Raw genomic sequence first — 13,059 nt, 5'->3', positions numbered from 1 at the left:
GGCATACTCTTATAGACCTAAAAAAGCTCTTAAAATGCTGAGTACCAAGACGTACACTGGTGGCTGGTGGCTGGCTCTATATTGTATTACTGTTATAGTATCCCTCATCCAGAACCTTAATAATTAATAATAATGATGGCTATAACACAATGTTCCAGATACCATGCTGAAGGCTTTACAAATTTTATCCTATTTTCTCTTCACATCAATCCTGTTAACTAGTTTGTATTATTAGTCCCATTTCTCAGATGAATAAACTGAATCACAGAGAATTAGTGAACTTTCCCCAAATCACAGTGGTGGTGGGAGTCAAATTCAGCTTATTTAGCTTGACAGCCCAAAGGCTTAACCACTAAACTACAACAGAGAAGCAAGGGAAGAATTAGAAAAACAGGTATTGTCATATTGTCATCATCATCATCATCACAAGAGCACTTACATGGCACTTTTTATATGCAGGCACTATGCTAAGCAATGAGAGTACAAAAACTTACCTATTTCTCACAACAATCCTATGGGGTAAATAGGCTGACTGTTCCCAATTTGTAGAAGAAGAAACAGAGGCAAAGAGAAGTTAAGTAGTTGCCCAAAGTCATTATACTAATGAGATGCAAGGCTGAAGGACAAACCTGGATAGTCTGGCTCCCAATTCCAAGACCCTCCCTTGAAGCCATGCTGCTTCCTGTAACAATTTAAAAAGCATAGTATAAGTAAGTAAACAGTCCTGACTCTTCAGAACCTCTGAGGTTGGAAATCACCACATTAAAGCAAAGAACCATAACTAAATGTTCATTACTATAATCAAAAATCATCAAGAACAGATTAAAAGGTTTTCATTCAGCCTTGTTAAGAAGGCAAAAAAAGTAACACACTTAAAATTTCAACCAAGGGATCCCTGGGTGGCGCAGCGGTTTGGCGCTGGCCTTTGGCCCAGGGCGCGATCCTGGAGACCCGGGATCGAATCCCACATCAGGTTCCCGGTGCATGGAGCCTGCCTTCTCCCTCTGCCTGTGTCTCTGCCTCTCTCTCTCTCTGTGACTATCATAAATAAATAAAAATTAAAAAAATAAAAATAAAAAAAATAAAATTTCAACCAAGATGAGTTTCTAAAAAAAAATGTTTTTCTGGAAAACTAACTTAATACAGAACAAATGAGGTATTACAGTAGCTTTTTAAAAATCCTTCTTCAGAAATTGTTTTTGTTCTCACAACTTTGGGGTTTCTCAGAACTCCCTCAGGGGTTGTGGATGGTTGAGGGAGGAGGGGAGAAGACAGGACCCTCCTTCCCCACTCCACCTTCAAAAGAGTAGCTATGTTTATATTTTTTACATATTGGGTTTCCCCAAAAACTTTCATTCTGATGGGACCCAGGCTCCCATGAGAACTGGGTCTGAGTGGGCAGCTTTTGCAAGTTTATAAAGCCTTTCCCCAATGCTTTCCCTAGCTTCCCAGAGGTTGTACTTCACAGCATTCCTCTTCTTGCTTCTTGAATCTCATGCCCTAAAAATGTTCCCACTTGACCTCACCTTACCATTCTCCTCTGTCAACAATAATCATGACTGCTGCTAACGTTTATCAAACTCCTCCCATTTCACATCATTTACTTCATGAGTGCTCTCAACAATACTATGAATTAGGTTCTATTACTGTCCTCATTTTATAGAGGAGGAAACTGAGGCTTAATATGCCCACCATCCAATGACCGAGTGATGGGAGCAGGATGAAAAACTAGACGGCCCACTCCAAAGGCTCCCGACCAATCACCAGTACGTACCTTGCCTCTTAGTCCACATCATTCCATGTTTAAAATTTTGACTGAGACTTGCCATTAAAAACGAAAAACAAAAGACATCTTTCCTTCTGAGGTAGACCTTTATAGCAGCATCTCAGCATTCACTCTTGCAAGGCACAGCTTTGAATACTGTATCATCCACACTAACTGCTACAAATGCGAATGAACTTCTGTGTTCTTTCTGGCATGTATGTGTGCCTGGCCCACCAATCAGACTGTTTCTCAAAAAGAGGGACTATATCCCAGCTCTCTGCCTCCCACTCCCTCTTATATCCTTAAAGCTCTCCTCTCCATGGGGTAGGCGGCTTTCTGTGAGCCCCTGTGGCTTTTACTCTGGCTCTGGGGACAGGCTGGGCCCAATCACTGAGTGAGCTGGGGATACAGGGAAGCTAGCGCATCCCAGAAATTGCCCTCAGTCAAGGATGGATGGGGCAAGCTGCTGGACAAATATCCCAGCTTCTTTGCCCTCCCTTTGGATGGTGTTACTTTAATGTGTGTGCACTGTTTTCCTGAGATCCCCCACCCCCCCGCCCCCCGCCCAAGGGACTGATCACCAGGTACCCACGGAAGTACTTCTTTTGCAAATGCACCTTTGTAGGCTTTCTTCTCTTCCCTGTCCCACTTGCCCCCTTCTTTGCTGATATTTCTGGGGGAGAACCTATCATAGGAGCCACATACTCTTCAAATCCTTGTCTTAGGGTGTGTTTCTGGGGGAACCAAATTGAGATTTCCCTATGCTTTATTATTCCATTTCTCCCTCCATTAAATAAGAGGGCTGGAAAGAAGATCTCTTTGGCCTCTTCAGGCTCAAAGGGCCTGCTTTCAGTGAATTCAAGCAAATTTCATTCACGAACTAAAAGTAATAGCGGAAGTGACTTCTTACCAAAAGCACTGGGAGCTGTTGCTGCATCTGTGTTAACATGGAAGAAGTGGAGAGGCACCACCTAGACCCACCTTCAGGGAGGTCCTCTTGTCACATTTGCTGGGGCTGCTGCTGGCCTCCACAGAGATGACCAAAGGTCATCTCTCTGCTCAAGGTCACATAGTTTCCTAAGGTGGCCCAATGTGCAATGACCTAGGGATGCTGGAGGGTAAAGGCCAGGCCATCTGAACTCAAGTCAAGACAACTCTGAAGAGCCATGCTAGCTCCAGCGACATCTCTGGGGCTGACTGAGGTCATCCCAGGGCCTGACCACAGTTCCACTTCTCCTTCTTCCCCTTATTTCCTTCCCATCCCCCAATAAACATGCTGAATGCTAAACTACACCTTGGAGTTGGCTTCCCAGAAAACCCAACCTGTGATGATCCCGTTTTAAAAGGTGTTTATTATGCCACAAAAGTCATAGACTCTTGAACTTGGACCATGGAAGCAGGGATGTTCTTGTTCATGCTGTAAGATCAGGAAGTGGTAGAGACAAGGGGTAAAAAAGCTATTTAAAAAAAAAAAATAAAATGAGGCAGATATAAGCCAGCCATGTATGAGATGCAGTTTCGGTTTCTGGACAAAACCAAGAAATATATAAAAGGTCAGTAGAGTCACTCAAACTGGAAGCTGAGGACTCAGATGCGGCAGTCACAGTGGGTGATGAGAGAGAAGCAAAACAAGAATGGCCTTGCCAAGGAGCAGAAGCAGGTCAAACAAAGCAAACACACCCCATCAAAAATCACAGGGGAGAAAGAATCCAAAAGAGGGCCCTCTATCTCAAGAGATGTCTAATTCATAAGAAGTATTATGCTGTGGTATGACAAAAACAAGTGCCATGCTGGGAATTCCCATTAATTAGGCTCAGTGTTGGATCACTGCTCCTGAAAAGGCCAGGGAGAGTCCCACAGTGCTGACTGTAGGCAGGGCCATTACTGAGAATTCTCCCAACAACACCGAAAGTCAGAGAGGTCTCCCCAACCACAGGCACAACTGCCTCTGGAGAAGAAGCCCATCATGTTGTTCTGCCTACGGTGTTGCCAAACTGGTGGCAGGTATCCAGTCACCTCCTCTCTGCTGGGCTGTGACCTTCTTGAGAGTAAGGATCGCAAGGGGTGGGTCAGGAGGGTGACTAGTTTCAAACGAGGAAAGGTGACATATGAGCAAAGACCAAAAAGAGATGAGGAGTTAGTCTTCTGGTTCTCTGAAGGAAGAGTGGTGATGAAGGAGGACATGGAAAGGCCAACCACAGGAATGATACTGATGTCCAAATAGCAGCAAGGAGTCCAGGGTGACTGAGAACAGACCAGGTGCTGAAGTTAAAGAGAATAGAGGCCATACCACACAGGGCCTTCTGTGCCACTGTAAGGCCTCCTAATTGGGGAAGATGGGAACCATGGAAACTAGATACAGTGATATGCTTGCTGATACTTCTATTCCCTACTCTGGATTGATTTTTCTCCAAAGCACTTCTCACTATCTGACAAATTATATATTTCTTGACTGTATGAACCCACTAGAATGTGAACTCCATGAGGGCAGACAAGTTTTGTCTCTTTGATTCACTACCATAGACTCATCCACCCATGGTATCACCCAGTGTCATACACTTAATAATCAACATATATTGATCATCTTGAGAAGAACCTGAAGAATTCTTTTATTTTTTTTAAAGATTTATTTATTTAAGAGAGAGAGAGAGCGAGCATGCAAGCACAGAGAGGGGCAGAGGAAGAGAAAGAGAGAGAATCTTAAGCAGACTCCCTGCTGAGCATGGAGCCCAACTCAGGGCTCGATCCCACAATCCTCAGATTAGGACCTGAGCCAAAATCAAAAGTCAGACACTTAACTGACTGAGCCACCCAGGTGCCCCTGAAGAACTCTTTTCTAAATGGCAATATGAATCTAGGCAATAAAGAATAATACTTCTGCTTCCTTGGAAGATGTATATTTAAATCAGTCATGTAAGGCCAAAACAATAAATTATTAGCTCTTTTAGGCACCAAGGCAAGGCCTTAAAACCAAGTATGTTTCTAATTTCTAAAAACTGGATGTCTAGATACAGAAGAAGATGACAGAAGCATCAGTAATTTGGAAAGTTTTATATTTATGGAATTCATTCATTAAATACATATTGAGTGGTAGTGTTTGTGAGGTGCTCAATGATGAGGTTTTAAATGAGTAAGATTTCAGAACTCTTGACTTTCTGGGTGCTACAGGCCAGCCATTCTCAAGGCAGGAGGGAAGAAGAGGTGGGGGGCAGGGGAGACAGTATTTCCAAGCCATATTAGTTCCCAACCTGCAGGATACAAAAATGTTTGAGATTCACTGGTTTAAGATAATGTATTCTTTTGATATGTAGAGGTTAGGTTTTCAACATACCAATAATTTATGACCCAGAAAGTTATTGTTGTTTTTTAATCAGTTTGTGTGCCTTTTCATAATACTTGTATTTCTGGATCAATCCACTGACTCAAAAATGTAACTAAAATGATTTGCGTGTACAGTGGGAAAAAAGGTGTAGGGAAACATCACTGAAATTTAGTGAAAAAAATAAAAACAGGCTGATACGTGGGGAAGGAGGAGGAGGGAACAGGAGTGGTGCCGAACTGCTGAAGGAGTCAGTCAAGGGATCAATGGTGCAAGTTTCCCCTCTGGAAGTAAGATCCTACAATACACTCCTTACAACTATTTGTCCTTTGATCACTAAATCTAAAATTCTTTGTGAGCTTAGTCACTTAACCTCGCTGGGTCTCACTGTTTGATTGTAAAAAGGGGACTACCTTACACATCACACCTGCCAGGAGTTAAATAATAGGATACCTCCAGCAGTTAGCATGATGCCTAGACCTTGGTTAAGCTCTCAATAAATGTCAGCAGTCGTTGTGATGGTAATACCTCCCGTGAGACTTTATTTTCCCAAGATGTGGCACCAACATATATGTCCCACTCCACATGCTCTACAGTGTGGCACTCTTCAAGTGGGAGGTAGGTCTATGAACCGTCCTCTTGAATCTGGGCAGGCCTGTGACTAAGGCAGAAGTGATCCTATGTGACTTGCAAGACTAGGTCATAAAAGGTGATATAGCTTTCCACTGGTTCTTTCTCTTTCAGGATGTGCGCCTTGGGCCATTAACAAATCTGGCTCCCTTGATGCCTCTGTGCTGGACAGACCACATGGAGAGGTCTCACAGAGTGAAGAACATGTTCAGGAGACCAGGTGTCCCTGACCAGGCACCACATACGTGATGATCCCAGCCCCCAGCCCTTGAACTTGTCCTCCTGATGCCAAGCGAAATGAAGAGAGGCCACACCACTAACCAGATTGTAAATTCCCGACACAAAGAAACTGTGTGGGAGATAGATGGTTGTTGTTGTTTTAAACTGTTAAGTTTTTGAGTGGCTTGTCACTCAGCATTACATAACCAGAACACTGCCTATCAACTCCCTCGTCCACTTCTAATACAGGAACCGTATCATCTGATTCTTCTGTTTAAAAAGGATTCAAGCAGGGCTCCTCCTCATGCCCAGGGTAAGAAGAACCTGGAAGCTCCTGAACGGACCATGAGACTTGAAGGCAGGGCCTGCATCTTGCCCACCAGTGAATCCCAAAGTCTCAGCAGCTGCTCATCTAGGAGGTGGCTTCACTGGGCAAGATAAGCCACGCAGCATGGAAAAAAGTGACCAAGAAGATGAGTGATGAAAGCCACACATCCAATGAGTATAGACTTTAGTCACATGGTCCTGAAGATACTACTGTCAAGCCACCCTCATGGAACCTCAGCTGCATCCTTGTCTCATCTCTAGGAACCTGCTGAGCATTCTACATAAGCACAGTCCTGAGATGGACTTCACACCCTGGGGGTGACACCTGACTGGTAGGGAACAGGATCAAGTGCATGAAGTAAATTACCTCTCCTTCACTCTGACTTTCCACTGGATAATTCTAAGGCACGTTCTTGGACAATCAGTCCCCTGTGAGATCACATCCTAGCTGTCAACAGTGGTGATCAAGTTGTTGAATGAACCTTAAATTGGGTTTCCTTCTTCCCCTCTTAAATCTTCCCAGGTCCAAATCCTGTTCTTTGGGATTCCCCCTCAAAATAAATGAATTGTTTATAAATTTGTCCACATTCTGATATTCAGAGGTAGGATAGCATTTAAATTTGATTTCGAAAATATGACATATTCAATGATTTAGGAATATTAATAATCTTATAAGGCCAGCTATCTTCTAGGAATCTAGGTAGGGATAGAAATGATAAGAAAAATAAAATACTGGGCTTTCTTGTATAATTCCACTTGAAATTTTCCTTAGTATTTGGCTTTTTTTCTTTTACTTTGGAGGGAGAAGGTATATAGTTATTAGGAGGCATTTTTCTCAAATGTGTGTGGTGGCATTTACTCCTTTAAATTCATGACCGTAAACTTCTAACAGGCCTTTAATGCTGCCAGGTGACCCTGCTCTGTGTCCCTGGTCTCTTAAGTCACCCAAACCACCTTCCCCATCCTCATTCTCATCTGCTTCCCATTCCTTTGAGACAATGGGAGCCACACACCCTGTGGTCACATTTACCCACCCTGTACTCTCTGCCTTCTCTCCAGGCACCATAAAGAACTCACTCTCCTCCTGAAGGAGGCGGCCAACCTGTGCCCTCAGATCATCCTTCTCGGCTCCTCTCTTTTGCAGCTAAACTTTTTGTGAGCATTGCCACACTCTTAATCTCACTAACCTATCAGCGGCATTTGTCATAAACAACCACTCCTTCCTCTTTGATATGTTTTCTTCACTTGCTTTCCAGGACACTGCCCTCTCTTCATTTGGCCCTTACCTCTTTGGTTGGTCATTCTTGGTGTGCTTTGCTACTCCCTTTTTTCTCCCTGACCTCTTGAGCTGAGTGCCAACTGTTTGGGGCTTTGTCCTCTTCTGTTTCTATTCATTCTATCGGTGATTTCATTCAGTCCCACAGTGTTAAGCGCCATCTCTATGCTTTCAACACCTCCAGACTTATATCCAACGGCTTACCCTATTTGTTTTTGATGGCTGCTGTAACGAAGTACCACGAATTTAGTGACTTAAGACAACATAAATTTATTATCTTATAGTCTGTAGGTCAGGTATGGGCCTGACTGGGCTAAAGTCAAGATGCTGGCAGGGCTGTGTGGTTTGTTTTTTGTTTTTTTCCCCTGAGGCTCTAGAAAAGAAGGCATTTCTCTTCTATCTTCAGCTTCTAGAGGCCATCTACATATTCCTCAGCCAGTGGTCCCCTTCCAACATCTTCAAAACTAGCAACATTCCTTATTTCTCTGACCATTCTTCCAGAGCCACATCTCCCTCCTACCACCACAGAAAATGGTAGGAGGATTCATGTAGGTCCTTGAGTTAAACACATTAGTGTAGCAAGAGGGACTTTTTTCTTCCCTTGCTAGAAAATAAACTCCATTAGGTCAAGGATGTTTGTTTTGTTCCCTGATAATCCAAAGACTACCTGGTAGGTACTCAGTGACTATTTTTTTGAATAAATAAATAAACTTATCCTATCAATAGGTGAAACATCCTCTAACCACACTTTCACAGATTGTTTTTTAGTTTCAATGGTTTTAATACACTAATCAGAACAAAGATTCTTGATTGATAATGAGGAATATAGGTAAATATCAAATAACTTTCTTAATATTGCCTCATAGCTGAGGTCAACAGTATCTAACCAGCTTAGTCCTCACTAACCAGCTCAGTTCTCACAGCAATGCTTGCTGAAAAATAAAAAGTTGGTTATTTTACAAAAATAAGTGTGCCTTATTTTTATGCCATTATCCAGGTACACAAGCAAAACAATGGAGTTGTTGAAGTCACCTGGTCTCAAACTGTACAAAAAAATAAATGGACTACAATCTTCATAGATGCCTTTTAAAAATCTCTACAAAGGCTTGTGGGTAGAAAAATGAACATTATTGGTTTGAGGAAGCACCTTGGAAAGAACTAAGGTGTGCTGGGGTTTAAGGTGACTGATTGCCATCACTCAGTCTAGCGCTAGAGAGATAGCAAAGCCATAAAGGAAAAAAAAAAAAAAAAGACATTTTAGAAACCAAATCCAAACATTACAGAGGGGGAAACTGAGGCTCAGAATGGGTAAGTGACTCATCTAATCACACAGAACCGGGTCAGTGATATGATACTTTGGATATATATTATTACAGAACAGAGTGAAAATTTGACTGTTAACTCTCTAGGCATTTAAAAGGTTCATTTAATGAGCTGATTCTCTGCTTCAAAGAGCTGGATCCAGCACAGATGCTCACAGACACAGAGATTCTGCCTACCAGCCTTGTATTTGGCCCAACTAGGTCAAGAGATCTCAGTTCAGGATGAGTGCTGCAGAGTGGGAACAGTCCTTGAGGGGCATGGCATGGCCACAGACCTTGTAACCTCAGAGTGATTCCAGGAGGGCCCTTTGGACATCACTGCACTGAGGACGGGCTTCTCATGCAACACATCAAGAAATCAAAGGACCTAAGGGAGAAAAAGTAATGATATCTGATGAGATTATCTATATGTTAATGGATAAAAATAACTGTTAACTAAGGATCTTGGAAGAAACCTCTAAGTAGTTTACAGATATGGATTTGTTGCCAGTAGAACAAGTAAAAATGAAGGAAAGTATATTTTAAGGGGAGAATGCAAGGCATTATTTTGAATGGGGGTCTCACACAAACACAAAAGACAGCAGGAACTCGTGCAAAATAGTTTCTAATTTACCAAATCACCACCTTCTGCTTTCTGAATACCTACAACAGGAATACAAAAGAGCACGTTAATTCAGACCTATATTTGAAACAAGAGACAAGAGCTTGTTTGATATTTCTTCAGACAACATTTCATTCACTTTCGAGCATTCGGCATTAAGAAGAAAAATCAAGAAATTGGTTTATTACGGCAATGTATGGAGTGACTTATTGAATGGGAGAGCATCAATATGCAGAAGGAGAAAATAAATCTATTTTTGGAATCACCAATCAACTTTCCTCACCATGGTTACAGGCCATGTTTCATAACTTTAAAGAATCATAGATGATTCAAAATGACCTTGGTAATAATTTAGACCAAATCTCATATTTTATCCACAGAGAAACTGAAGCTTAGAGAGGTGGGGAAGATCATCTGACAACACAACCCTTTAATGACACATCACAACAACAGAACTCAAGCCCCCACCCCCATCCTGTGTACTCATGGGGAAAAAATGTGAAACCATTACCTCAGGAAGAGGGTACCCCTCAATTTCTCTCAGGGTTTTATTAATTTGCAAACTATATGAAATTGTTTTGGCAGTTAACATCTCCATGTTTCTACATGATTTGAAAGACCTTTTCAAAACTACATGTTTCTACTCATAACTTCAACACAACTTGAAAATACAGATCTGTTCAATACTCATATGTTTCTTAGGGTTATAATCTATTCCCTACTAGCCAAGGGGGCCCATCTGAAAGAGAACAGATGAGCCAGGTGTATTGTGCAGACCTCTATGAAGTCTTATTTACTATTTATTCATACTCTTTGGTCTCTAACTTTCCTCTATTTTTATGTGGATATGTATGTATACACACATATATATACACATGTACATATATGTGTATATTTGGACAATTATTAACTTGGATATTTAGTAGAGGTAGATCAATTCAAATCAAAGCAATAAAATTTTTCATGTCATATACTACTATGGAATTCATTTTTTAAATGACCTGCAATCCAGTAGGAGCAGGTTCTGAACACTTCACAGAGAAAGCTTGTGTTAGTGTATATGGCATTTATTATATGTGTCTACTATGCCCCAGGCTCTGTACTGTGAACTGGAATATCAAAAGATCATGCTCCTGCCCTTACTGAGTTCACAATCTAGCAGGCCCAGGTGTGAACAGATGGTGTGGTAAGTGCAGTACCAGCGGCTGGTTATTGGAAGAACGGGGGCAGAATGGACGGAGATGATCAAATACCACAGGAATGAAGGCAGAATATCTGGAAAAAGGAGATAAGTATCAATTGGGGTTTCTCAAAGGAGGAGAAAGACTTTTCTGGGCAAAGAAGAGAAAAGAAGTGTTGTAGATGGAGGACCCAGCACACACAAAGGTCAAGACAAGAAGTGGAGTGGCTTAGTCAAGAACCTGGCAGAATGAGAAGCTCCACCTCCGCTGCATCTGTAATTCTGCAGTTGCGCTAACTGGCCTCACTCTACATCCATGTCCCCTGCCAGCAGTCACACCTAACCCTCAGGCCATCTCCTGTCCCCTTCTCCTAAACCACTCATTCATGCCTTTCCCTTTCTCTTCAAGCTTCCAATACTTCCTCCCCAATCCTCAAGCTCAGCTAAGGAATGAATATACTGCCATCCAGAAAAGTGACAGGTGATGAGGGTGGAGAAAGGGGAGGGCCAGGTTGGGGGCTCTACCTGACACTCGGGAGATGTGGATTTTCTCCTCATACAAGGGAGAACCATTGATTCACCTCCATAAGAGACTCAGGCAGAGGAACTGGACGGGGCAGGACTGGAAGGAGTGAGGTCCAGGGAGGAAATTAAGATGAATGAGAAGTAATGAGAATCTGACTGAAGTCAGTGATCACAAAGCAGACAAGATAATGTTAAGGAAATAAAATCGAAGACCTATTTTATGACTGAATCAGGTGGTGAGGTGGAGGATTCCAATGTCGTAGCAGCATAATTATATTTAACTTCAGTCCACTGATTTTAAAGCTTATTTTTTCCAAGAAATTTTAATCACATAATTTTAATATATATAAAACTGTATTATTTGCTTCTAGGATCATCCTTGTGATAATAATAAAACAATTAACATTTGAACTGGGTTAAGGCCTATGACTTTTGAGCAAATTGAATCATCAATCTGCCATTAGCATTGGAAGCTCCTGAGAACAGCAGTCCCTTCATCAGAATGCTGTCACTGAAATTTTTAGGACAAGACCCAAAAGTAAATGCATATAAAATACTCCAAACTTTTCTAAATAATTGGCAAAGGAAAAATATAAATACATACCAGAATTCTGGTTCTGCAGAAACTTTGCAAGTACATATATTTATAGACAAACATATACATAGAAATAGTAAGAAGCAAATTTATAGACTTCTCTGGAGAAAACATAAAGCATCAAAGTTTATAACATACTTTTCCCATAATCTCTTACTGAAAGGATGTAGAAAATAGAATCCCCTGAATGAAGAGACACCAACTTTGTATTTGTTCATCACTTCAAATCTCATTCTGTATCAGGTGACAATTTTAATGAAAAGGCCACTTTTTTTTCCCCTAGATATGTCCCCCACTGATAGCCACCTCCACTTCATCTTTAGGAATGTAGCAATCCAAGAGGAGTCTCTTCTCCAAGGACCATATCCGTAAAGCAAGTGTATCCACATCATAAAGGCTGTATCAGGTGTTTCCCAGATTGCTACAAAGTCCACTCCTGAAAATCTTTACCTATGAGTCACAACAAATGTGGGCAGAAATTCTAATTCTAATAGAGTTCTCAACTTTATTTGCACATTAGTGTCACTTCGGGAGTTAAAACACTCACTTGCACACTTGTATATATCATGTCAGGGCCTCACCCTAGACCAGATAAATCAGAATCACAAAGGATAGGTTCAAGAAGCACCCAGATGATTCTAATAAGCAATAAAGGCTGAGAACCACTAGCCAGATCCTTGCTTCTTTAAGTGTGGTCTGCAGGCCAGCTGCATCTCCTGGGAGCTTATTAGAAATGCCAAATCTCAGGTCCCACTTGAGATCGACTGAATTGGAATCTGCAGTTAATGCCATCCACAGTGATTTGTGTGCACAGTAAACTGTGAAAAGCATTGGCCTAGGAGAGTCTTGCATCAAGTGGGCAAACTCCAAATAAGACTTACTGAGGAGATGAACCAATCCCTCACCTTATAGATCATACTTTGGGTTTGCTGTATAAATGTACTAAATGTGAAGTAATCCCTCAGACACCAGCCAAAACAGCTCCCTACACTGGACAGAATGCTAGAGGTAAGTCCTATTGCTATATGGAGCAGGACATTGTCTTGATGTGAAGTGACTATAAGCAAGTCACTGACATACCTGATTCATAAGCAGTTGAATCTACGGAGGCAGGGAATGAGACTGAGGAAAGGTACAAAGGAAACCATAACTCTCCATAATTACTGATATTTTTATAAACCTAAAGTTTGTCAGATTTTTTTAAAAGAATTTTTCCATTGGAGTCTAAAATGTCTCTCTTCTCCAAACAACACCACTTCTTTTAGATGTACAAATTCTCTGTAGTCAAAGGTTCAATGCA

At 41.6% G+C, this 13,059-nt stretch overlaps 1 protein-coding gene across 3 annotated transcripts in view; it reads right to left on the bottom strand.

Annotated features, from left to right (window-relative positions):
- The window catches only part of PCGF5 (polycomb group ring finger 5), a 117,981-nt gene that overhangs the window by 93,094 nt on the left and 11,828 nt on the right, over positions 1–13,059 (bottom strand). Inside the window, exons 1-2 of one of the 3 annotated variants that reach the window (XM_072739493.1) lie at positions 9,472–9,500; positions 9,134–9,225 (exon numbers count right to left, since the gene is read on the bottom strand). The exons of the other annotated variants lie outside the window; for them this stretch is intronic. The gene's annotated coding sequence lies outside the window, so the exon portion shown is untranslated. Of the gene's footprint in view, positions 1–9,133; positions 9,226–9,471; positions 9,501–13,059 lie in introns of those variants that run through there. 3 annotated transcript variants of the gene reach the window in all.

The sequence above is a fragment of the Vulpes vulpes genome, chromosome 15 (genome assembly GCF_048418805.1).
Source record: "Vulpes vulpes isolate BD-2025 chromosome 15, VulVul3, whole genome shotgun sequence".
NCBI classification, from domain to species: Eukaryota; Metazoa; Chordata; class Mammalia; order Carnivora; family Canidae; genus Vulpes; species Vulpes vulpes.
Note: the sequence above shows the minus strand (reverse complement) of the source record. Positions and strands in the feature narration are given on the sequence as shown.